Source organism: Camelus dromedarius, chromosome 12 (genome assembly GCF_036321535.1).
Source record: "Camelus dromedarius isolate mCamDro1 chromosome 12, mCamDro1.pat, whole genome shotgun sequence".
Classification (NCBI taxonomy): Eukaryota; Metazoa; Chordata; class Mammalia; order Artiodactyla; family Camelidae; genus Camelus; species Camelus dromedarius.
In genome coordinates, this window is record NC_087447.1 from 44,150,855 (window position 1) to 44,177,944 (window position 27,090).

Below are 27,090 nucleotides of genomic sequence, written 5' to 3' on the forward strand. Positions count from 1 at the left end.
CCGCGGACTTTAACGTGGAAAGTGACCTCTCCTGCCCGAGGTCATGGCCTGCGCCCTCCAGGCTGCTGCCTTCTCCACCCAGGGGGATCCTGGCAGCTCTCCTCTTGGGCTTAAAGCTGGGGTCTGCTTGCCCTTCCTGGTCTTCCACCAGAATGAGGGCGCTGGAAAGACTTACGGGCTCTAACTCTGTACTTCAGAGCCGGCAAAACACATGCACAGAAGAGGCCCATTCCATACCTCGGGTCACACAGTAGGCATTCGTGGGGAAGGTGCAATTCCAGCGCTGAAAGCCACGAGCCAAGGAGGAAAAGGGAAAGGAAGGGCTCAACAGGTACCTGTTGTCTGATGCGAAGGGGGAACTCTGACCCTTTACGCCAAATCTCCCGCCTCCGCTGGGAGCCGAGCAAGCGCGCGGAGGGCTGCTTAGGCAGCCAGGAGCCGTTCGACCCTCGCCGCCCGGCCCAGTCTCTCTTCCCATTGGCTCGCCCGGCAAGGGGCTGCTCCCACGCTCCCGCTCCCCGCCTGGGTCTCGGATCCTCTTTACCACGCACCGCTCCTGGGAGAAGATACATTGTTCTATACAGGATCCTCCATGTGCAGCACATCTGGGGGCACACAATCTCCTTCCTTTTCTGATAACCAGTAACGTGGAGAAGAGGGAGCCTGGGAGTTGGACCCTGGCTTCTGATGACCTTTCCTAGACGGGCTGACTCCTAATAAGCAGCAAGCCTTTATTCATCCCTCCCATAATCTCTATAATTGTTGAGCACCTATTTCATGCCTGACAATTTTCTCGGCCTTCTCTAGCAGGGAAGGAAACATCCAACATTTGGCTACTCATCCCCGACCTCCACGCCTCCCATGGAGCTTACATTCTACTGAAGGAGTACAGATAATGAACTGTAGTATATCAGATAGTGATCACTGCTAAGGAGAAAAACAGAGTTGGGTAATGGCCTAGTGCTGGAGGGTAAGGACCAGGGAGTGGGTCCTATTTCTCTCTGGAAAGGGAAGACACTGCTAAGGTGACATTTGCAGAAAGTGAGGGCATGAGCCATGCAGATATCCTGGAAATGGAGCGTTCCAGGGGGAGGAAATAGCAAATGCAGAGGCCCTCAGGCAAGAGCCTGCCTGATAGATTGAGGAACATTGGAGTCAAATCAAGCATCATGGTCACCATGACTCTGGGTTGATATATGGATAATGCAATTTCATCCAAATCCCACAGGATTAGAACTCTCTTCTGTGAATTTATGGTCTTGGCCCCTGAAGACAGGACTTTCAAAATTGGCTCAGACCCTAATAACTCTAGCATCTTCAGGAATTAGAATCATCTAACTCTCTGATGAGAGAATTCGGATCAAATAGGCAAAAGGTGTGTCCCCTTAGAATGGCTTCCTTTTTGTCCCAATTACCCATCCTGAAAACCTTTTCCTATTGACATAACAGCAAGACTTGGGAGATTCTAGAGTTGCCTGTAACCTCATTTAAAGTAGCATTTCTCTAGCTGGAATCTTCAGGGAGATCTTTAAATCTTATTGGCAAAGTAGGAGCCAGTATTCATTGGCTTTAAGCAAATGTACTCTCTGGGCAACTGATACTAAGGGCTCAGGCAGGCTAGTTGGCAACATGGATCCAACAATCTTAATCACTATCAGAAATCAGAGCCCTAGATCATAAAGATTTATACAAACTCAAAAGGACAATGACAATGAATGGTGTGAGAATGAGAGAAAACAGGATAAACTCTCTTGGTTTGGCTCCAGCCTACTATATGAATATAATAGTCATTTGAGTATCATGCTAAATGTTATATTCACAAGTACATACATCTTAAGAGAAGCTATGAATGTTAGGGGTTTTGGTTCTGAAACCATTTCTAAGATGCTCATAACACCATGAAATAGAACACATTTATTTCATGGAAAAATTAAAAACTGAGGAATCTGTTAAACAAAGTTTTAGAAACCAAGTGTCCCAGGACTGTACCTTAGTAAAAATGAATTAGACATTTTTCATTTTTATTTAATTTATATATACCTGACCATGTTTCATTTTATGTAAATGCTTAAGATTTATAATATCATGTATTTTAGTGTAATCTTTTTTTGTTTCTTTTCCCTTTTGATTTAGCTCTTCCTCTAAAAGGAACCCCTGGGAAGAATATGCTTGCCTTTAATTGCATTATTATTCTGTTCTGTCTTTTCTCTATTACTTTTGGTAAAATTTAATTTTCCATAACTTCTTTTCTTTTAAAAAATTTTTTATTCAAGTGTAGTTGATTTGCATTGTTAGTTTCAGGTGTACAGTAAGGTGTTTCAGTTATACATATGCATAGATATATATTTTTTCTTTTCAGATTTTTTCCCATTATTTGTTATTACAAGAAACTGAATCTAGTTCCTTGTACTATACAGTAGGTCCTTGTTGTTTATCTATTTTATACATAGTGTTGTGTGTCTGTTAATCCCTAACCCCTAATTTATCCCTCTCCCATGTCTTTTCTTAAAAGGCTGAATAATAAAATTAAAACGTAAGTCTTCTAATTAATAACTACCAGCAAAAAGGCATCTCTGAAAATTTTTATAGGTATTTCCACAAGCCCCTGCGGCTGGAAGGAGAAACGCCATTCTTCTTCATAAAACTAATCTAATATGGTGCAAAGTGGAAAACAGTAATAAAATATCCATCTTATTTTGCTGTCCAATAAGGAGACCTGCATAAATATTCATAAACCTACCACCTTGTTCTATTTATGTTTATATTTGAAAGTGTTATTTGTACAGAGTACTCTTATAAGATACTTGGACTTTTGAAACTATTGTAATGCCCTGTGAAAATATCTTTAACATCTAAAAGGTATGAATGCTGAGTGATTGTAGTCCTTGCTCATCTGATAATAATATCATAAATGACATCTCTGTGTTACTAAAAGGTAATGCAAGGAGATTTCTCAAATAAGAAAACTAGTCATTTTCCTTATTTCCCACAAGCACAGAGGTAAAATAAAAGTCGTAGAATTTGCTTTTTACTAAGAGTTTGAGAGACTTATAGGCCCTCAATTTTCTCCCTCTCTTAACTCACATCAATCTTTCCCAATAAATAAACCACATTAAGTACATCAACTAACTGGAATGTATCGTTTTGTATTTTTTTCTCCATGCTTGTATAATTATACTCACAATAACATACCAAACACACACACTGAGTTACAAAGTTGGAATTACATTATCCTGGCTTTTTTGCATCTTAAATTCCTCACCCAACAAACAATTTTGTTCATTGACTATTGATGCCCTTCCCCATCGCACTCTGTCCCACCAAATAGAATGGCTCCATAATGGATAAAGATTTTTATCCACTTAGTTTACCGTTGCATCCCCAGCACCTACAACAGTGAATGAGTCAATCAACACAACACCTTATGGATGTAAAAAGGGACTAAAGTGGAAACAAACATGACAAGTTGAAGGAAAAACAATTAAGCCAGAATGGCTAATAGGGGGAGAGGGAACAGAATAATGAAATATGGAGTCAGAGAGGTAGGAAAGATGAAAAGGTAAGGAGAGAAACATCATATAGAGCCATAGAGATCACTGTAAGAACTTTGGCTTTCACTAGGAATAAACTACAGAGCCAACGGAGGGTTTTGAGCAAAGCGTATAGTCACAATTATGCTTTGAAAGAATCATCCAGGATCCTCATGAAGAGAACTGGAGTGGCAATAGCAAAAGCAAGGGACCAATTAAGAGCCTATTATAATAATCCAGGTGAGAGAAACTGATGGTAGCAGAGAAGCCCAGGACTTGTCAGGAAGAAAGGCGGGAGGAAAGCCCGACACGACCAGAGCCTTAGCAGGAGAAGCGGGTCCTCCGCAATGATAATACGAAATTTGAAAAGCTCTCTTCGCGGATGTGTGGCTCCAACTTCGAATGTAGGGACGACTCAACGACCAGGACTAGTGGGGTGCCTATTCCGCCGAGGGCGCGGGACAATGTGCGCAACCACCCCTCGCCCCCAAAGGTAGCTGTTTCCCTGAGTCTCCAGCCCTGCCTCCCTTCCAGGGGCCCTAAAAACACCTATAATCGTCCCATTAACGTTAGTATCTTGGGTGGCTCAGCACCTCCTCGGTAGAGTGCAGTGACGCACCACCCTCCTTCCAGGAACGCGGGTGGTTTAAGTCTGGGCTGCGCCCCGATCCTTCTGGCCAATCAGGAGCCACGTCCTCCGTCGCTCTTCTTTCCCGCCCCGCCCCTCCTGTCTCCATGGGAACGCCCCGAGTGTCTATTCCAAGGCCTGGGGCTTCGGTTTCTGACTAGCGGGCTGCGGCCATTGTTTGTCTAGACGGAGAATTTTGGCTGGTCCCCGTCCCTCCACAGAGGCTCTGGAAGTGAGGCAGACTCCCGGGAGCATCAAGCTAGAAGCGAACATGGGCGGGGAGAGCTGTGACTGAAGATTGAGTGGCAGAAGGACAGCCAGGAGGCCGAGAGGCCGCTCCGCCTTAGAAATCTAGGAGATACCAGCGTAGGGGGGGTCCTACACAGCCGCCCTCCCCACGTTAAAACGGAGTGAGGGACGGGAACGGAGAGGCACAGGCGGCTTGCGCCCTGGGGCCGGAGTGCTAGGTGCCGGGAGGTGTTGGGGCGGAGTTCGGGCCGGGCGTCTGGATGCGCAGCGGAAGCCGGGCGTGTCTTTGCTGCAGGAGCAGAGGCCGCGCGGGTCCCGCTCCGTGAGAACCGTTTGTACGTCTGAATCCCGGGCTTGAGATGTAAGAATTCTGGAGGCCCTTGCTGCATAGGAGGAGCCCAAATTTGTTCTGCTCCTGGGACACCATGAATCATTTTTCTCTCTAGAGAAAGAAGGCTCTTAACTGTTTATCATTTTCCCCAGGTACCCGTGATCAGCAAGGAGGACCGGGACGGCAGAGGCTCATGCCCCCGTTTTACAGGTGAGGAAAGTGAGGCACTGGGAGGTCTAGGAGTCTGGTCTTTTTCCAAGTTCTACAAGTTGTTGGTTATAGAGTTGAGACTATGATCAGATCCTGGGAGTCTAAATCTGGGATCCTTCGCTAAGGCTCTGTACTTTTATTTATGTTGTAAGAAGTAGGGGAGGGTGGTGGGATTATCTTTTTACTTAACTGATTGAACAAAATAAGAAAAATACTTTTAGGAGGAAACTAAGTGTGCTGCTATTATTCCGATTATTTTTTATTGTTCTTGCTATTCATAATGAACTAGGAAATCCTTGAGGCTCAGAGAGGTTAAATTATATAGAAAATATCTGCATCCCTGGAGAGACTAAACTGTGCAATCAGATTCTGGGTTTTCATGCCCAAACTAGAATTGTACGTTTTTTAAACGGTTAGAAATAAAATCTTGGGTGCCAATTCTTATAGCTCTCCTTCCTTGAAAAGGAACAGAAATGTTCTTGGGTTCCTTCTGACCTCTTTCTAGGAGACTTGAGGGATCACGTACAGTTAGTATGTGGGGATTGTGGTGAGTCTGGGAATTTTACATCATGCTGTCTTTCATGTCTCCTTCTTTTTCCCTCAGCTCAGCCTTTTCAACACTCCATCCTTCCCCAAAAAAGGAATATAGAGGAGGAAGGAATGTTCATTATTTTCCTCACAGTCTGATCCCAGGTGAGTGGGATTGTCTCTCCTCTTATAAAATGCCCCTGAATTCTCCATGGATAGTGGGAGTAGTGGAAGTAGCTAAGGGAATGGATGGGCCAGACTAAATAGAAAATGTTCCTCACTGGGCTGGGAAGCTTTCAAGCCTCCTATGCAGCAAGGCCCTGCCTCCCACCCAGTTTCTTTTCCCAACATTTACTCATTTATTCAGCCAGTCATTCAAGTCTACTATATAATTCAAACTGGTTTTGATAGCCTGAGATAAAGAATGTCTTTCCTTAACCTTGGGGAAATAAGGCACCTGAGGTTAATAAGAATTTCTAAAGTTATCACACAGTAAACAATGCTGCAATGAGTAGCACTTCTAAGCAAAAGAGAGGAACAGGGACTCAAATTTAAATAATTGTTATAAATTGGAAGGTATCATTCCAGACATGAAGATTGTCAGTCTCAGGCAGAATATGAGGGGACAAATAAGGAAACTGGTCTAGTTGCAGTAGAGTGTAAGTGTGAATGTATAAGGTGAGGGCATATTGTGGAGGGCTGGTAATGTTTAATCGATTACTCATCCTTGTGCACCACTCAGAGTCCACTGCCATTATTGACATTTGGATGTATTTACTTACAGTCTTTTATCCAGTACTTAATATACATACATAATCACTAATCGGTACAAATACTAGTATGTGTGCATATGTATCCATACACAAACATACAAACATAATTTAAGATACATGAATATAGAGAAATTAGTATATATAAAAAAATTTGAATCATGACAAATAGGCTCCATTAGGGTAGGGAATGTTCCCGGTATATAGAACTCTGCCTAGCAGATAGTAAGCACTCAATTAATATTTGTTGAATGTATGAATGGCTGTTATATGTGTAATTCTTTTCATTTAACATATGCAGTGAACTTTTATCCAAGTATGTTTTGGTAGCATGAGTTTTAAAGATTATATAGTTTTTCATTCCAGGTATGTGCCATGCGTTATTTAAATTTCCTTTTAAAAAAACTTAAGTTTTTCCCAATATTTTACTATTATAAACAACTAATAATAAATATTCTTATACATAACTTATTAAGTGTATCTCTATTTCCTCAAAATATGCTCTGGGAAATAGGATAACAGATTCAAAGGATATAAACATGTTTTAGGCTTTTGAAAACTTAAGCTCTTTTGTAGAAATACTGCATGAACTAACTACTACAACCTTTTGATGAAAGTTCCTGTGTTGTTGAACCTTTACCAGCACTGAATATTACTTTTAAAATTTAGCCTTGAATTGCACCCTTTCAGTCTTTATTAAGAGCGACTATTTTAAACATATACGTATTGGTCATTTCATTCCTTCTCTGATAAATTGACTCAACATACATTATTTTTTTTCCTACTGAGTTTTTGTTTCCATTTGATAAAATGTACTCTTTGTATATAAAATATATAAACTATTTGTTATATGCTGTAAGTATTTCTCCTATTTTATCATTTCCCTTTTACTTTTAAGGACTTCTTTGTTGATATAACTTGAATTTACATCAAGTGAAATATTTTTTCTTTTTCTTTTTCTTTTTATGTATAGTTTTATGCTTTGAAAGCTCTTCTCCATTCCCAAATCTAATATGTAATTACTTTTATTTTCCTCAATTATTTTTTATAGCTTCACGTATTTTAAAAGTTTAACTCTTAAACCTATCAGGTATTTATTTTGGTGTGAGAAATGATGGGAGAACATAAAACATTCTGTTTTTTTCCCACTTACTTTCCTAGTAACATCTGCTTTCTCCACTGACTGTGGTGCTAACTTTTCATATACTAAATTACTATATTATTAACACACACATGCCCTCATGCACCCAGGTCACTTTTGGGGCTGTCCTGTTTCATGGGTCCATTTCTCAATTCTTAGACAGGTAGAAGAATGTATTTAATTTTATTCCTTTATATGTAGTGCATTTAATCGGCAATGAAGAGGAATTTCCCCTTTCATTTTCACTCAATGAGGATAAGGAAAAGGAAGGAAATAGCTCATATATTGGGAACATTCCACAGAATAATATTATGATGATTTTCATTTTGGAGAAAAGGAAGTAAAAGTTACATATGGTAACTTTTAGATATTGGATATATTAGCCTGTTAGTATGTTTTATTACTATAGCATATCAAAATACAAGCCCTGGACCCACTACCTAAGCTTGTTTCATGTCTCTACCACTTTCTGGTTCTATAAATCAGAGTTACTTAACCAGATTCACATCTATGAAGTGGAGAAATAAAACCTACTATATAGGGTTATTGCAGAGATTAAATAAAGTCATACATGTAAGTGATTGACAAATAGAACTAATAATTGGTTGCTATTATATTAGTTAATATTTAAGCTATAATGCGTATCTGGTATAACTCTTTCTAGTCACTAAGACAAAAGAACTGAGGCATGGAATCTAGCTTAAATTTTTTTTCCAAATAGTGAGTCAGCTGTCCCAGTATCATTAATTAAATAAGCCATCTTTTCCCCACAAGTTTAATGTCACCTTTGTCATGTTTAGAATTCACTACAATAGTTGGGTCCATTTCCAGATTTCTAGTCTTTTCCATTAATCATCTTTTTTCCTGTGTCTACCACACAGTGTTAAAATTATAGAGGCCTTATTAAAGTTTTAATATGCCATTGGGTTAGTCTCCCCTCATTATTCCTTTTTCCTAATTTTCTTTTATCTCACAAAAGCACTTGAAAATCAGTTCATGCCCCCCACCCCCAAGTTGTTAGTATTTTGATTGGGAGCCCACTGAAAATTTTGATAAGTTTAATAAGAACAAAGTTATATTTATTTCTCCCACCTAAGATTGAAGAGTATCTTCCTATTTTTTTCAATCCCTCAGAATTCTAAAATTGTCTTTATAAAGGTTCCAAGTAGTTTTGTTAAACTTATTTTCAGGAATTTGTATTTTTTAATTGCTATTATAAATGTCATTTAAAAATAACTTAATTATTACTTCTATGTCTGAACTCTAAGCTATGTAATTGGATTTTATATGTTAATTTGAACATTTATTGGGATATACTACATACATGAAAAATATATGAAAACATATATGTACAATTTAAAATACAATAACAACATGGATAGCCACCATGTAGACCAGCAAATAGTTTTAAAAGCCCCCTGATAAGCCCACATCTTCATTCCTCCTTCTGCTAGAAAGACAACTATTAAACTATTATCTTCAATATTGCATTTTGTATTCCCTACCTTTTTTTTTTTTGAGTTTTAACTACCTATGTCTACATTTCTAAACAAAACTGTGTAGTTTTGCCTATTTTTGAACATTATATAAATGGAATCACTGCATATATTCTTCTGTGAATGGCTACTTTAACATAGTGTTAGATTTTTACAATGCAGCCATGTTGATGTAGATGCAGTTTATTTTCACTGCTGTGTACTATTTCACAGTATGAAAAACAGCTTATATATCCAACTTGGTGTTGTTGGGCTTTTTGGATTATTTCTAGTTTTTTGCTGGTGAGCAGTGATACTCTAAATGCGCTTGTACATATCTTCTGGTATAAATGTGTAAGTTTCTCTATGGTACAAACCTAGTCCTGGAATTTCTGGGACACTGAATTCCCTTATAATTGCTAATAATTTTCAGTTGGTTTTCCCAGGAAAACAATCAGACCCTCTACGATAATTTTGTCTGCTTGCTTTGGCAAGTGCTTTCATATTAATGATTTTAAAATAGTGAATTTGTGGTATCCTTGTTTCCAATTTTAATGAGAATGCTTTTAATGATTTACCTTTGGATTTGAGATATATTTGCATTTCTTTATTTTTCTGTAGCTAACTTGCTTTGTTTGTAGTTTTAAAGAAAGGATCAGTGGTGAATTTTAAGAAATAACTTTTGGCATTGATTAAAATAATTATATGGCTTTTCTTATTTGACATTATTATGATGGCTTATAGTTAATAGAGTTCCCCTTTGAACCTTCCTTTACCTTTTGGAATAAGCTACTAGTTCATCATGCTATAATATACTTTGGTATTGTAGCAGATTAATTTAATTCTTTGGGTGCGGAGAATTAGGTTTATTTATTTATTTAATTAAAATGGAATTACTGGGGATTGAACCCAGGACCTCATGCACGCTAAGCAGGTGCTCTACTACTGAGCTATACTCTACCCCCTGTAGATTGCATTTTCCAAAGATGGCCATAACTATAATTTACCCTATCCTTCACGCTCTTCTTACAATGTGACTTTCATTCTTTCCACCAATAGGTGGGATTGTGTCCCCTCCTGTCAAATTTGGCTGGGGCATGTGTTTGCCTCAGCCAGTGGAGCACAGCGGAAGTGATGATATGTGACTTCCCAGGCTAATTCATTAAAAAGGATGCAGGTTTTGCTTGCCTTTCTTTCTCAAGAAACTTGTCACCATGTTGAGGGGCATCCCAGGCCACATGAAAGGACCAATTAAAAAGAAACTGAGACCTTCCATCAACAATCACAGTCAACCTGCCAGCCATGTGAGTGAGCCACCCTAGAAGTGAATCCTCCAACCCAGTCAAGCTTTTAGATGGCAACTCAACAACAATCCCATGAGAAATCCAAGTCAGAACTGCCCAGCCAAGCCACCCCTGAATTTCTGACCCAGAGAAACCGTGAAAGATAATAATTATTGTTTTAAGCCACTAAGTTTTGAAATAACTAGTTATGCATCAGTAGATTATAAATACAGGTGTTGCTGCAGTTTATCAACCTTATATTTTACTTTATTTCTGAAGTTTCTATCAAGATTCATTACTAATATAGAGCTATAGTTTTCTAACATTTGCTGTCTTAGTGTTTTCCTAAATTTCTTAAAATTTTTGACAATTATTGTATACCTTGGAATAATTTAATAGAATCAAATAATCTGTTCTTTGAAAATTTGAAAGACTTCATCTGAGGAAACTTTTGGGTTGTGTGAAGATAATATTTCATATTTCTTTGATAACTTGACTAATTTCTTTCCCAATATCTGATCTGCTCAGGTTTGTTTTCCTTCTTCTCAGGGCCATACTGAGTGGTTTTCTAGGAAAAAATATATTTCCCATTCAGATTTTCAGATTTATGTTCTAAAGAATTGTGGAAAGTGCCTACCGAAGATTCAACTAATCTTTGCTATTTCCCTAATCTCATTTTTAACTTTTTTCTATTTGTGCTCATCCCTTTTTGTCTCCTTTGGTAGCTTGTTGGGGATTAATCTATTTTATTGTTAATATTTTCCCCCTGAAGAACTGGCTTTTGGATTCATTTAGCAATGGTAAATGTTTTTCAATTCCAACATTTTATTTCACTAACTCTGTAACTTTCCCTTTAACATTCAAGTTTTTAATCCATCTAGTATTCCCATGTATATGATATGTTGGAGCCCAGTTTTATTTTTTCTCATATACTTAATCAGTTTCACAACACCATCTAGTATAAATAATTCATTCTTTCCTCTTTGATTTTTAATGCCATCTTTCTTGTTAATAGGTTTTCATATATGAACAAGAATATTGCTTAGTCGTTGAGTCCTCAGTTCTGTTCCACTGGGCTGTTCTGATTTTACTACTGTAGTTTGGTGATATGTCACTATCTGGTAGGACAAGTCTTCCTGCTTGGTTGAACTAAGTTTTTTTTTTTTTTTTGAAGTATAGTCAGTTTACAATGTTGTGTCAGTTTCTCTTGTATAGCACAATGTTTCAATCATACATGAGTATACATATATTTGTTTTCATATTCTTTTTCACCATAAGCTACTACTAGATATCAAATATAGTTCCCTATGCTATACAGTATAAACTTGTTTACCTACTTTATATTATATCAGTCAGTATCTGCAAATCTCGAACTTCCAGTTTATCCCTTCCCACCCCCACCCCCTCTGGTAACCGTAAGTTTGTTTTCTATGTTTGTGAGTCTGTTTCTGCATTATATATAAGTTCATTTGTCTTTTTTTTTTTTAGATTCCACTTATAAATGATATCATATGGTATTTTTCTTTCTCTTTCTGGCTTACTTCACTTAGAATGACATTCTCCAAGGCCATCCATGTTGCTGAAAATGGCATTATTTTATTACTTTTTATGGCTGAGTAGTATTCCATTGTATAAATATACCACAACTTCTTTATCCAGTCATCTGTTGATGGACATTTAGGTTGTTTCCAAGTCTTGGCTATTGTAAATAGTGCTGCTATGAACATTGGGGTGCAGGTGTCCCTCTGGATACATGCCCAGGAGTGGGATGGCTGGATCATGTGGCAAATCTATTTTTAGTTTTTTTTGTGAATCTCCATACTGTTTTGCACAATGGCTGCACCAAACTGCATTCCAACTAAATCTTTGTGGACTTCTTTTCCCTACTTATAAATTTTAGAGAAAAAGTATATCCCTGTGTTTTGTTTATAATCATACTTTTAAAAAATCAGACTTGCAGAGATCTGACTTATTAAATTTTTAAGAGCATCTTTTGGCTTTATGCGTTTTCTCAGTCATCTGTTTGTTACATCTTTGACTTTCAGCTTTATCCTTCTTTTTTGAAGTCTGCCCCTTTTTGAGGGGGGTGAGGATTTCTCTTTTCTAAGTTTCTGAGTTGAATGCTTAGGTTTTTTATCTCTAGCCATTCTTATTTCCTTTAAGTATTTATTTATTTGAGTCTTGAAATTTTTGATGTGTAATTATTATTATTCAATTCAAATTTTTCTTTTTTATCATTATATTGTCCTTTAAATCCAAGGGATATTTAATATGTTACTTGGATTCCAGAAGTGTAGGTTTTTTAATTCCATTGTTGATAGTTCCTAAGTTTATTACATTGTAGCTAGAGAATGTATTCTGCATTATAGACCAATACATGGCCAATCCTGTAACAGTACTGTGGGTTCATGAAAAAAATATGTATTTTTACATTTATTATAATTACTGCTATTTTTGCCATCATATACTTTCTTTCTTTGAAACAGGATGTCTTCTGTTTTTATTTTGTTTTGTTCTTTATAGATCCTACTTTGGTTCTTATGGTGGTTGCCCTTAACTTGAAACCCATGTTAATTTTGATTTATGCCCACTGACTTCTCAAACTTATTAATATCTAAGAAGTTTTTCTACAAAGACAAGTACTTTAGCCTACGCTCATGTCCCTTTTCTCCATCCCTCCCTTATCAGCTGTTTGTATTGTCAACAGCCGTAGTTCAGGGTAGGTGTAGATATGCTCTCTCTTTTTCTTTTCTTTTTTTGTTCCAGGTTTTGTTTATCTGATTTCATTTGTTTTCATTTGTTTTATGATCACAATACACTTTATTAAGGTACTTGATCACCTTTCCTTATTATATCTTATGCAGCCTTTCTTGGATTTGTTTCTCTTCTTAAATGATTTGTTAAAAATATAGAGAGGTAAGTGTATATGTTTAAAGCATATATAGGTTAACTATTAAAAAACAGAAGTTTTATGTATGAAATCAAAATCATAGAGGAAAAAATAGGAGGCAATAAAAAATAAAACTCAAAGAGAAGACAGGAAAAGATGGAGGAAGAATTTTTAAAAATAATAAGTAAGATTTTAGAAATAAGTCCAAATATATTAGCAATCACAGTAAATGAACATGGATAAAACTTACCTATAAAAAAATTAGCCATACAGATTTGATGAAAAACAAAGTCTTGCTCTATGCTATTTGCAAGAGACCTACCTAAAATAATGCCACAAAAATTAGATTTATTAATCATGAACTAATATACAGTTAAGAATGAGTTTCAAATTTGTATATAGCAAAACCTGACAAAATAATAAGAATGAATCAAAATTTCAAATACATAAAGAATTATTTTAACAGACCTTTCTTAAAAAGGACTTTTTAAATAAGACTTTAATAGTTGGAAAGATAACTGTGTTTATGGATAGGAAGACAAGAGGGATGTCAAGTTTACATAATGTTCTGGGGGAGGTTTATTTATATAGAAAGAGAAGAGAGTGGGAAATTATCAAGCTCCCTGGAGAAATGGTGAATCTTGGTCAGTATAGAAAAGGCAACAAAACTGAACCTATGACATTTGTTGTGGTAAAGTAAGGATGTTCTCAAACACTGAAAGGGATCATGTCACAAGAGCCCAGAGCCAGCCTGAAAGAAATCCCACTAATCTAAGATAAGGGGGGGGGTGTTGAACATCTAAAAGAAAAAGTACTGCAATTTGATCAAAACACATCAAATATGTAAAAATCAATGAATTCATAAAAATGCTGAAAAGCAAAATAATACAAATCGTATGAGTTGTAGTTGGTGGTTACTTTGTCCCATCTCATTACTCTGCAAATTGATTTTTTAAATGGGGTACTTTGGAAGTAATCAAGCATTTATCCTTTTTTGATTGGACAACATTTCAGGGTAACCAGAAAATTTGTGATGGGGAGTTCTTCATTATAGGATTACAGCTCATATATGCACAAGGAATAGCAGAATTAGAAAACCAAATTGCAATTCTGAATGAAATAACAGATCTAAGAAATAGTCATCATTTACTGCTAAAACTTTGAGTGAAAGATTTATGGGAAACATTAGAATCGAAGGACTGCACTGACAGCACTTGAACCCACTGCTTAGTAAATTTAGCAACCCTAAAGTACCATAACAGGAAGTATATAGCAGGTATTCTTGTCAGAAAAAAAAATGAACTTTAGTCTTCAGAGGCTTCGGGAATAAAAGGACCAAGTAACAGGAATGGAATAAAGAACAAGTAAAAACACCACAAGGAAACAGTTAGCCAAATAATTGATGAGGGATGTTCTGTAAAAGTGCTATTCAAAGTCCAGTCCCTGGTCCAGCAGCATTAGCATCACATGAGAGCTTATTATAAATGAATCTTGGGTCCTACCTAGGACCTAATGAATCAGAGTCTCTGGAGATGGGGCCCAGGAAACTGTGCTTTAACAAGTTCTCCAGGTGATTCTGATACTTAATGAATTTTGAGAACCAGTTTTCTACACAATAAATGTCTGGGTTTCTTTAACAAATCAATGGCATGATAAATTAAAAAAATTAAAAGGTAGAAGGATACTGTTACAGACAAGAGAGATTTAAGAAACATACAGTAACCAAATATAAGTTGTAGATCTTTTTTGGATCCTGATTCAGACAATTCAGCTGTAACAAGTATTAATTTGAAGTGAATGTTAGATATTAAGTACTATTAATTTTGTTAGGCAGTTAGGTTTTTTAAAGTCCCTATTAGTTAGTGAAAGATATATATTGAACTATTTCTGAAATAATTATATGTGAAATGATTTAGGCTTGGGATTTGCTTTCAAATACTCCAGCAAATAATAATAACAATAATATTAATAATGGGGGAAGCAGAGGATTGAAATAAGTTTGACAAAATAATATAATATATATTGATATATTTATATATATAAATGATAATTATTGAGTTGTTATATGGGACCTCACTATATTGTCCTCTTTATTACTCTTGTGAATGTTTGAAATTTTCCATACTCTGTTGATGATGCAAAGTCTTGTAGCAATTATGACAGAAACTTAATCAGTTCTGGTTGGTGGTACACAAAGGGCTATAATTTCATTTCTCATAAAATCACTGCTAATCTAGTGTAATACTGTTTCCTTTCATTTTACCTTATGTAATATTAATAATGCAAAAGTGACTTCATTTTTGTCCACATTTTTGTTATAGATTAGCCTATCTTAATTTTAATCTTTTAGAATTCAGTAGTTCAGTGTGTCTCTTCTAAGCAGTATGCCTCTATACTTTAAAACTGTTTTAATATCCTTTTGTCTATTAATAAATTTAGTTGCCATCTTAATTTATTCTTTATGTAACTTCCTTCTTTTTCCATCTCTAGGTGTTTTGTACCTACTAATTTTGAATGTAGGTGTCCTGCTTTTAACTTTTCTAGTGGGGGAAATCATTTGCAACATATTTTAAAAAATATTTTCAAGGGAAGTTTTATAGTGTTTTTTAGTAAACTGAAATGCACATGCCTAAAGGTTCTAATTCTGGAAATGTATCATCTAGATATGTTATTACAAGTGAGTGTTGTTCAATGATACATTTGAGAGAGTTGATCACTGCTCTATTGAGATAGCCAGGAAACTAGAAATAGTGTGCATCGGTTTGGGAACAGTTAAATCCTGGAACATCATAAAGTGAAATGCCATGCAACATGTACAATATCTTAGTCATCTATTGCTGCATAATAAATTATACTTAGCAGCTTAAATTAACAAACATTTGTTATCTCACTCAGTTTCTAAGGGTCAGGAATCTGGAGCAACATAGCAGTGGGGTTCTGGCTCAGGGCTTCTCATGAGGTTGCAGTCAAGCTGTCAGCAGGCCTTTGTCACTGGAAGGCTTCACTGGGGCTGGAGGATCCACTGCTAAGATGCTAAGTCACTCACATGACTATTGGCAGATGCCTCATTTCTCATTGAGGACAGATAGCCTCAGTTCCTCACCACGTGGGCCTCTCCACAGGACTGCCTAAGTATTCTCACAACATGAGAGGTAGCTTCTCCCAGAGTGACTGATCCGACAAAAAGAGCAAGGAGGAATCTTTTATGAGCTAGTCTCGAAAGTTGCACACCATTGCTTCCCCTTTTGCTTTTTCTTCTATTCATCATCGGCTCACGTTCAAGGGGTGGGGAATTAGGCTCCACTTTTTGAAGGGAAGGGTACCAAATAATTTGTGGGCATATTTTAAAATCACCACAAATAAGATAGGTCTATATGTACTGTAATGGGAAGTTGTACACTACATGTTATATGAAAAAAGCAAACTGCAGAATGATCATGTCTTTGTTACAGAAAAACATTAGCAGGCTATGTATGTATGAAAAGCGTCAGAAAGGATACAGTGAAAACTCTAGTTGTTATTTTTAAGTTATTTGGGGAGGGTTGGCTTTCAATTTTTATTTGTATTACTTCAGCATTGTTATAATTTTTATGAACTTATTTTCAGTAAAAGAAAATAGACTCTTAATCTCTAGTATATTTTTAATTTATTTTGGGGGCGGGGTAGGTAACTAGGTTTACTTATTTATTTATTTTTCAGAGGACATACCTGGGATCAAATCCAGGACCTCGTGCATGCTAAGCATGCACTCTACCACTTGAGCTGTACCCTCCCCTCTAGTATATTTTTTAAATAAATTCTTAAATCTTTGTTAAAATAACAAAGCCAATAACAACAGACTGGGTTTTGTTTACTGTACATTTTACAGAATGTAGGACCAGTGAATTCATTTATCACAATGACACCAAATTTTCATCTTCTGAGGATCCCAGGTTTCTTATTTATATACTCGTTTGTTTGTGTTAAAGTAGACTTACTGCCTTTAAAATTTTTTAACATTTATTTTATAAACATTTAAAAATAAACAGCACTGAATTTTCTCATTCTTGAATTCTGATTTGTGATTAATGTTTCATTTTTTTAGGCATGGATTATCATTTAGTTTATTTGGAAAATAGTACTTGGGTGGTATATTTTAAATCCTTGAATATTTCAGTATATCTTCCTTTTGCCTTTCTACGTTAACACAATATGGCTGTACTTGGAAATACTGATTTACAAACCTTCCCAAGTTGTTTTTAAAACTTCTCTCACTTTCGCTTAGTAGGTATGCCTGGGTTTAAAAACCACCACTTTGTAACTACATGACCTTGTACTTAATCTTGCTAAATGTTAATTTCCTCATTCCTTCAATGAAGAGGAATGTTGATAATGATACCTTACTGGATTGTTATAATGATAAATGAGATAACATAACCTTCTTCATATAACTGCTAGATAGTATTTAGCTGCTGCGATGATTATAATGATATGATGATGATGATGATGATGATGACAGTCTAGTTTCCTTACATTTTATTGTAAATTCCTTAAAAGTATCTATTTATTTTATTCTTGGTATTTACTGAGCATTATAAATTGAACTTTACAGTTGAGAATGTGTCATCAAAGAAATAAAATGAATTTGTCACCTAACCAACTTATGATGTTATTTCCACTAAAAGAATTGTTTTTAGGTAGTTAGAATACATGCATTTATCTCTTCTTTTTCTCTAAAACTGCATAATAATAAAAAACTAAGAAATTTATGAACTTACAGTGGTGAAGTTGAAGAGCCATCAGCAAATGAGAAATTGCAACACAAACTTGGAAGGCAACAAGAGGAGGAGTGGTAAGAGCCACATAGGGCTAAAGACATTACATCCCAGAATACTCCCTAGGGCAGTACAGACAAGAAAGGAACTGATGAGCCCTGTGAACTTCAGAGAGGCTCACATCCATACCATCTGGGGCAGAGGGCCAGACAAAAAAGAAGATCCTAAAATATTTCCCAAGGGGAAAGAAAAAGTTGCCTACAAAGGAATTACAGTTTTTTTTTTAATCACTCTTAGCAACACTGAAAGCTTATAAACAGTGAAGCAGTTCTGAGAAAAATTCTTTTCACTCTAGAATTCTATACCCAGCCATTTGTGAAGGATAGTAATAAAGACTTCAGGCATAGAGTGATTCATATGATTTGAGTGATTCATATGATTCTTGGGAATTCTTCCTAGTACACATGCTTGGAGATTCTCCTTTAAAGAAAACGTCACCTGTTTCTCACCTTTGCTTTTTTCAGTGGCCACAGGCTTAGCATTCATAGGCCTGACTGAACTCACTTGGTTATGTGCCTCCCAGTTAATGGAGTGAATCACAAAAGAGGAAGAGTCATATGATCTTGAAAATGGAGCACTAAAGAGTAGCCAGCCCTAACTTGAGCAGGAAGATGGACATTTCCAAGATAAAAGGAGTGGGTGAGGGGATGAGACACTACATAAAATAGATTATATAGAGCCTTTCAAAGTAATAAGACTTTGAGGACAGTAAATTTATTAAGTAAAAATTAAACAAGTAATTCTCCCAAACAGTATATAATCATATTCAAAATCATATAAGCACTACTTATTGATTTAACCAGAAAATTAGTGATAATGCTACATGAGGATGAGGAGTGGAGGTATGGGTGGTCGCATCTGATTCCTCATTTCATAGTAGGAAGTAAATAGATAATATCTAAGATGATCAATCATGAAGCAATAATATAAGCAACATGAAGCTATATTGGTACAGTTGGGAAACAGTTTTGGTCCAATGTATGTAGACTTTGGAAAAAAACAAAGTGGCTCTAGCTGTAAAATGGGGATAGTAGTATCTACAATTTAGGATTGCTGTGAGGATTATGTGCAATGTACATGAAGTACTTAGCCCAGTAGTTAGCAGACAAATGCTTATATAAATGTCTCTTATGATGGTGGTGATGGTGTTCAATGATTTGGATACATTATCTCACGACTTGATCTATATTATTGTGTCTCCTCTTGCGTTTCTTGATTTTCTTCATTATTGGAGTTCTTTCTCTTTTTGGTTTGCCACTTCTGTTACTTGCTGATGTCTTTTTCTTTGTCCATCTTCCCACTTAGATTTCTTCTTTCTGGAAAGCCTGATCTTTGAACAGATGGCAGTAACATTTGAAGATGTGACTGTTATTTTTACTTGGGAGGAATGGAGATTCCTGGATTCTTCTCAAAAAAAGCTCTACAGAGAGGTCATGTGGGAGAACTACACAAATGTCATGTCAGTAGGTAAAGTTACCCAGCTATTAGGAAATAGGGTTAGTCTCTTCAGGGACCAGTTTCATTGAGTATTCTGGTTATTTATCTGGGTGTTATATTGAGGTGGAAGAAATTATTCTAAAAAATGGGTCTTAAATCACATGACAAATAGATGACAAAGATATATCTTCCAAACAAGCTATGTAATTAATAGGTATTTGTGATTATTATTATTATTTTCCAGATTACACTTAAAGCACAGATTTTCACACATAATTTTGTTTAGTATTAAATTTTTTCTCCATGTACTATTTGTGCAAGTTAGCTCTTTCTGTATAATATACAAACTACCCCTAACTTAGTGACTTAAAATAAACCTTATTATTTTTCATGATTCTGGTTGGTTAGATGGATCTCCTATCATGGAGTGACTTGACTGGGGCTGGATGGTCTAAGATAAGGCTGGACAGCCTGACTCACATGTCTGGCAGTTGGTCAGTATCAGTGTTATAACGGGCATATGTTGACCATATGTCTCTCTTCAGGGAGGCTAGTCCAGGCTCATTTACAGGGTGGTGGTCACAGGACTCTCAAAACCATCAAGAAAGGCCAAGCCCCAATGCATAAGCACTTTTCAAGTCTCTCCTTGTATCACTTTTGTCTTGGTGACAAAAGCATTTTACATAACCAAGTGTAGAGTCGGTGTGGAAAGAAAACACCCAAAGATGTAGAAAAAGTAAAGAGTTGTTTGTACAACCTACCACACTATTCTAGAACAAAAAACCAGAAACCATATTTTTTCTCATAATAATGCCCCGAATAGAATAATCTAATTAAATCTTAGTCTTTAAGACTATTTCCCTGAAAGCTTTCTCTTTTATTTCTAACAGTACGTGGTAATAAATGCTCAAGATATGTTTTTTGAATGAATGAGTGAATGAATACATCTATAAACAAACAAATGGATTTCACACCCAAATATGGAGCAGCCTAAGTCACAACCTTCTTCCCCTCTTGCACACACATATATATTCCTGTGATTCTAAAGGTTGTTGCAGATTTTTTAAACACAGCTTTCATTTTACCACTGGATTATCTGCTTATTTTTCTAGGAAACTGGAGAGAGAGGTACAAACCCCAAGAAAAAAGATTCAGATATTTAACACATGACAATCTTTCTTGCTGGCATGGCTGGAGGAATGCCAGCACTCAGATATATGAGAATCGAAACTATGAGGAAAGTGTTCAAGGTAGAGATTCCAAAGACCTAAAGCAGCAACACCTTTCCCACTGTCAGGAATGGTCACTAGTCTCCACACAAGTACCAGAGTATGGCAACCATGAACTGACTTCTGAAGGCAAAGGTCCCAGGAACTTAAAATATACAAAGTTTATACCTGGTCAGTCCTTAGAAACAAAACACACTGAAGACGATGGTAGAGGAATCTATGTGCGTGATTCACGTGGTCTTCAAAGTAGATGCCATGTTGACATATCCAGGAAAAATCTCTGTATGGAAAAAGAACAGAAGTTCATAGGTCAGCATTCTTACCTCCCAATAGTGGAAGACCTTCCAGAGTATGCTGGGGAGATATGCCAAAATGACCTGCTAAATGGCTCTATAGAAGAGAAATACTGTGGATGTGATAAATGTAAAGAAATGTATTTTTGGAACTCACCATGTGTTCTCCACAAGAGAAACCAACTTGGAGGAAAGTTCTATCAATGCTCCATCAGCACAGCATGCTTCCCCCAGAGGTCAGACCTATACAGACATCCAAGAATCCACATGGGTAGCAAGCTGTACAGATGTGAAGAAGCTGCCAGTAACCTTAGCCAGAGCTTAGGTGTTCGCTTTCATCAGAGAGTCTACCCAGGGGAGGTGCCTTATATATATAATGTGCGTGGTAAGAGCTTCAGTCAGTTCCCTAGTCTTCACCATCATCAAAGAGTCCACGCTGAAGAGAAATGCTATAGACTGCAATGTGACAAGGACCTCAGTAGAAACTCATTGTTTCACATTCACCAGAGACTTCACATTGGAGAGAAGCCTTTTAAGTGTGGTCAGTGTGGTAAGAGTTTTAGTCGGAGTTCAGTACTTCATGTTCATCAGAGAGTCCACACCGGAGAGAAGCCATATAAGTGTGATGAGTGTGGTAAGGGCTTCAGTCAGAGCTCAAATCTTCGAATTCATCAGTTAGTCCACACCGGAGAAAAGTCCTATAAATGTGACGACTGTGGGAAGGGCTTTACCCAGCGCTCAAATCTTCAAATTCATCAGAGAGTGCATACAGGAGAGAAGCCTTATAAATGTGAGCACTGTGGGAAGGACTTCAGTCACAGCTCAGATCTTCGCATTCACCAGAGGGTCCATACTGGGGAGAAACCCTATACGTGTCATGAGTGTGGGAAGGGCTTCAGCAAGAGTTCCAAACTCCACACTCATCAGAGAGTACATACTGGAGAGAAACCCTATAAATGTGAACAGTGTGGTAAGGGATTCAGTCAGCGTTCACATCTCCTCATTCATCAGAGAGTCCATACAGGAGAAAAACCCTATACATGTGATGACTGTGGAAAAGGCTTTAGTCACAGCTCTAACCTTCACATTCATCAGAGGGTCCACACCGGGGAGAAGCCTTACCAATGTGCTAAGTGTGGTAAGGGTTTCAGCCATAGCTCAGCTCTTCGAATTCATCAAAGAGTCCACACAGGAGAGAAAACTCATAAATGCCATGAGTATTATAAGGGATTTGATCAGAATTCACATCTTCACAGTAATTGCAGAAGAGAAACCTTATAATTCTGTTCATTTAGTTAACAGCTTTAATCAAAGCTTCACCTTAAGCCCAGTAAATGCTGATGGGAAGGAAATTCTATAAATAACCCAAATAATCTCAAGCAATATTTATATTTGCCCTAATTCATACTAGGAATCATTTGCTTCAAGAGGAGGGCCTAGTATTTTAAATTAAAGTATTTTTTCTATTATAAATATTATGCATAGTCACTAAAAAAAATGTAAGTCAAGAAGAAAACTTTTCATCCTATTTCATTCTGGTCTTTTTTTATGTGTATGCAATTATACTGTATGTTCAACTTTGTATTTCCACTGACTTCATAACATTTACTATATTTTGGTTTGAATTGAAATTGGTTAGCTACCAATGAAACAGCATCTTGACTCCCCTGTAAAGTCCCTAGGAAGCTACAGAAAAAAATGAAAACACAAAACTTGAAATTCTAACTGGTAGACAACCTGTTGCTCAACTGCGGAAGAAGTGAATTACAGGGCCAGTAGATTTCAGTTGCTTATGACAAAAGACAGGAAAACATTGTATGACCTGTTATCCAAGATAGGATTATCTTAGAGATGTTATTTCTGCCAACCAGAAAACTCAGGAACCGTCCTTTTGTCACAGAAGTGCTGCACTCTGAGGTTACCATAATACACTCACCCATTCCCCTCCCCAGTTTTCCACATTTATTCATAGGTTCAGACACCAAGTAACAAGAAGTATGATTTAGTTTCTCTTCGTAGGTGTGTGAAAATTCTGGTTATTCTCAAAACCAAAGAGGGAGAATGGATAAAGACCTCTGCAACAGTAAATGTCAAAAGACAACAGAATAACATCTTCAGAATTGTGAGATTGAAAATCTCTTTTATCGCCTATAGTTTTTTTTTTTTAATCAGCTGAATTGTCCTTTACATGTGTAGGTGACAAATTAGATAAGAAAACAAAATATATCATATGTGTACCTTTCTTAAAGAGAGCTCAAGAATGTGGAAGTCACAGTATAAAAGAACTGGTGACAAACACTAAAATCAGTTAAACATGCAGTTAAGTCTGGAATAATTAATTTGTTTACAAAGCTTTAAAAATTTTAAATAGTTGTGCAAGAAAATAATATACAAATGCTGAGTATAAAAACAGATTATATGTTAAAGTCTGGGTAGGAAAATAGAGTTTTCAGACACTCAGTTAAATTTGAATTTCAGATATACAATGATAATTTTTTAGTATTAAGTATGTCCCAAATATTGCATGGAACTTATACTAAGAAATTGTTTGTTTATATGAAGTTTGAATTTAATAGCATTTTGTGTTTTTATTTGTTAAATCCGGCAACTAAATGAGGGAAGGACAGCAAAAGAAAGTGTGCTACATTTCTGATCTTAAATAGTGTGGATTCATTACATTTTGTTCCTGACTTTAACAGTTCTAGAAATAAAGGTCTTAATTTTTTTTTTTACAAAGTTAGAAATTACAACTAACTACTAACAAAAGCACATATTTCTTTCAAAACAGAAGATAAAAATAAAGAATATTCAGTCCCTATAGCAAAAGACAGAAAGAACAAGATGATCTAAAAAATTAGAGAATATGGATCAAGATGAAAGCAAATCAAATTTATCAAAATAAGTTAAATCTCCCCTTAAAAAGTCTGAAAACCCTAGATTGAGTTAGAATTTTACCTATATGCTCTACAACAGAAAAGATTAAAGCAAAATACTGATCAATTTTCAACTGATCAGTTGCTCAATACTGAGCTATTAATTTTATTGATTTAAAAGAATACACAAATATTTGGCAAACATAAAGGTATCCCAAAATATGTTTTTAAAAGTTAATTTAAAAATAAACTAATTAAACCCATTAAGGTGGATAAAAATATAAAAACCAATAGTATCCTAAATACTTGCAATAATCAGAATACAGTGGGTGCAAAAAAGAGTTTTTAATACTAAAATTTCTTAAATAGGAACAAATAGCAAAAATGTAGAATGAAAATAATGAAAAGCAAAACATTTAATTATAAATAAAAGAGGACTTGAATAGAGAAGTCCTATAATTTTTTCAGAGGGAATGTTCCTTAATTTATAGATTTATTTCAAATCTGATCAAAATCCCAATGAGATCTGAAATTAAAAAATATTATAAAGTCTTTTAAGAAAAAGAAACATTGGAAAAGAGCAGAGATAATTATAAGAAAGATTAATGATATTACCCTCATATATAATAAATGATATATTGAAATTAAAATGTTGAGAACTTGATCATACATTTTAAAAAATGTTCAGAATGCTCAGTTACTGAATAACTCAGAAATAAATCAGTGTATGGATTACATATGTATATATAACATTAAGTAAATATGCTTAAATACATATGACAAAGACTTACGAATAGAAGGATTATTCAGGAAATTGTGCTGAGAAAATTATTTAACTCTTTGATGAAAAATAAAATTAGACTTTCATCTCATGACTGACATCTTATATATTTTGACCTACTAATATATATTGATTAAAGCACAAATTTTCAGCCTGTGTTCCACAAACCCCTATATGTTTTCATGAAAGCTGTCATCAAAAATAAAAAAAACACAAGCTAACCCCATTTTTTAAGTGATTCACATTCAAGATTAGCACAAGATATTTTTTAAGAGGAGGTGCTACTCTCTGAAACATAAAATTTTAAACATTTACCCAATTTTACATATAGTTATGTATGGTTTTTATATAGTTGAAAACATAACACACGTGTGCATTTTTTGAGAGTTTGATGTACTGGAAGAACTCAGAAAAAATGCCTAAGAATTGGACCACAGTAAAAAATTTTAAACTGTAGGTTAAGAACATATGGAAGTCAAGACAACAATAGGGAAAATATTTTCCATGATTATGATAGGAACTTTTATAAATTAATAAGATGGACACCTAGTTAAAATGGCAAAGGACATCAACAGATTAAAGCAATGAAATACAACTTTTATTAACAAAAATTATAATAGCTATTTTCAGTGAGAGTACAGATGGATACTTACTACTTATGTTGAAGGTAAATAGACTTTTTGGGAAAACAATTTGGCCAATCGTGACCCTCAAAATTGTTACTACTGTTTCCTTGATTTCCTATCTAGGCATATATCCTGTGGAAATAGAGTTGCACTCTATTAGGGAACTTCTGTTTGCAAAGAACAGAGATCCACTTAACTTACCTCATTTAAATAAAGTTATATAACATTATGTTTTAAAATCACACACACACACAAATCCAAGGACAGAAGCTTCAACAGGAGAACTTGCTCCAGAAAGCCATTAGACAATGAGACTACTTTTTCAAGAACTTATTTTTGTTTCTTTGGTTATCCTCTTTTCTTTCTACAGACTGACCTCCTGTTTACTCACTCTGCGCATGCTTATCAAATTACCACCACATCCCTGATTAAGTTTTTTTGATTTTAGTGCCCACCACTAACATGTAACTTCTTTCTGAGTCTGAGATTCAGATTTCTGAATGAGGGAAAATGATTGGCTCAGTTTATAATTACTACCTCTAGACAACTCTTTTAGGCCAGTCTAAACCATAGGCTACTAGTAAGCTTCAGACTGGTTAGCTTCGTATCAGATGTTCACTCTGGTGTTTTCAGACATGCCCAGGGATGGGATGACAGGCATGTAACATGGTTGTTAGGGCTGATGTTCAAATAAATTTCTCTAGAAAGTGGTGGGTCTGGACCAAGTATTCTGAACTACATTAGAACACATACATAGATAAATGTTTGAGATATTTATTGAAGTATTTTTATGCTGCCTTCCCCTAAAATAGGGGAAAGGTCAAATAAATTATGATGCACCTATATGATGTAATGTTATGCAGTCACTAAAACTTATATTTTCCAAGAACGTTGTAACGATAAGACTATACTTACGGTGTTAAGAGAAAAGTACAAGATATAGAACTCTATATGGGGTAAAATTCTATTTATATATTTATACAGGTATTTCCATGGGGAAACTATTGAATATATACAAAAATGTTATTAGTGGGTTTCTTTGATAGGATGGATTGTAGTTATCTTTATGTACTTCATACTTTTCTGTATTGTTTTCTATTTTTACTGGTGTCTTTTCATAAAAAATAAAAATCACTTTTTTATATACAACTTTTTAAAAATGTTAATGGTACATGATATTCCATTGTGTGGCTGTACCATAATACTTAATTATCTCTATGTTATCAGGGACTTAGACTTTTAATTTTTATATTATGAATTAAACTGCCATAAATGTGATCATGTATGAAGTTTTCTATTTTAGGTAATTTTTACAATTTTCTATATTCAATTATTGGGTTAAAAGATAGGAGGCAGAAGGTACAAGCTGTGCAAAGAAATGGAATAATGAAATTCCAATGTATATAACCAGCTGCAAGGAGCCTCACATTGTTAGAGCAGAAAGGTGAGGTTAGAAAATGGTCAGATCATGAAGGTCTTACTGTGCCAAGCTAAAAAGTTTCTACTGGTCATGGAGAAGCATTAAAGAATCTTGAATGAAGGAACAACAATGTCATTTTGAAAAGATGACTTTAACAACAGTATGGAGACTGGACATGTTGTAGAGTGAGACTATAAGACTTGTAAAGGACAAAATATGAATTTGACATGGTCATTGATCCATTAATAGCAACAAGTATGAGCAAGAATGGAGGTCACAGGACCACAGAGTAGACAACTAGGTGGTGTCAATGAGTTTAGACAGTAGGAGGCAGTTTCCTTTTTTAATCATTGGATTTATTTTTCCCTTCATTAAAGAGTTCATTAGAGTAAATATGGAAAACATATTCACTAAAAAATTGAGGTTAAAGGTAGTATGAAAAGCCATTAGAAGATTTTAAGAGACATGGTCTAACTGGCTCACTCTGAATGCTGTGTTAAGAATTAACTGAAGGTAGCAGCTAGAGCCAAACAGGGATTCCAATTAGAAGGTACTGCAGAAATGCCTAAGAAAGATAAAGTG

The 27,090-nt window shown here is 35.7% G+C and overlaps 1 long non-coding RNA gene across 2 annotated transcripts; it reads left to right on the top strand.

The window, feature by feature from the left end:
- The first annotated feature begins 4,198 nt into the window (after nt 1-4,198).
- On the top strand, nt 4,199-26,652 carry ZNF214 (zinc finger protein 214). Of its 2 annotated transcripts, none has more exons than XR_837603.3 (5): nt 4,199-4,768; nt 4,891-4,948; nt 5,553-5,641; nt 19,155-19,316; nt 20,399-26,652. It is a non-coding gene; the product is annotated as a zinc finger protein 214 (long non-coding RNA). The 2 variants fall into 2 exon arrangements; XR_004139288.2 differs by having other exon boundaries at nt 4,199-4,390.
- Nucleotides 26,653-27,090: the final 438 nt, after the last annotated feature.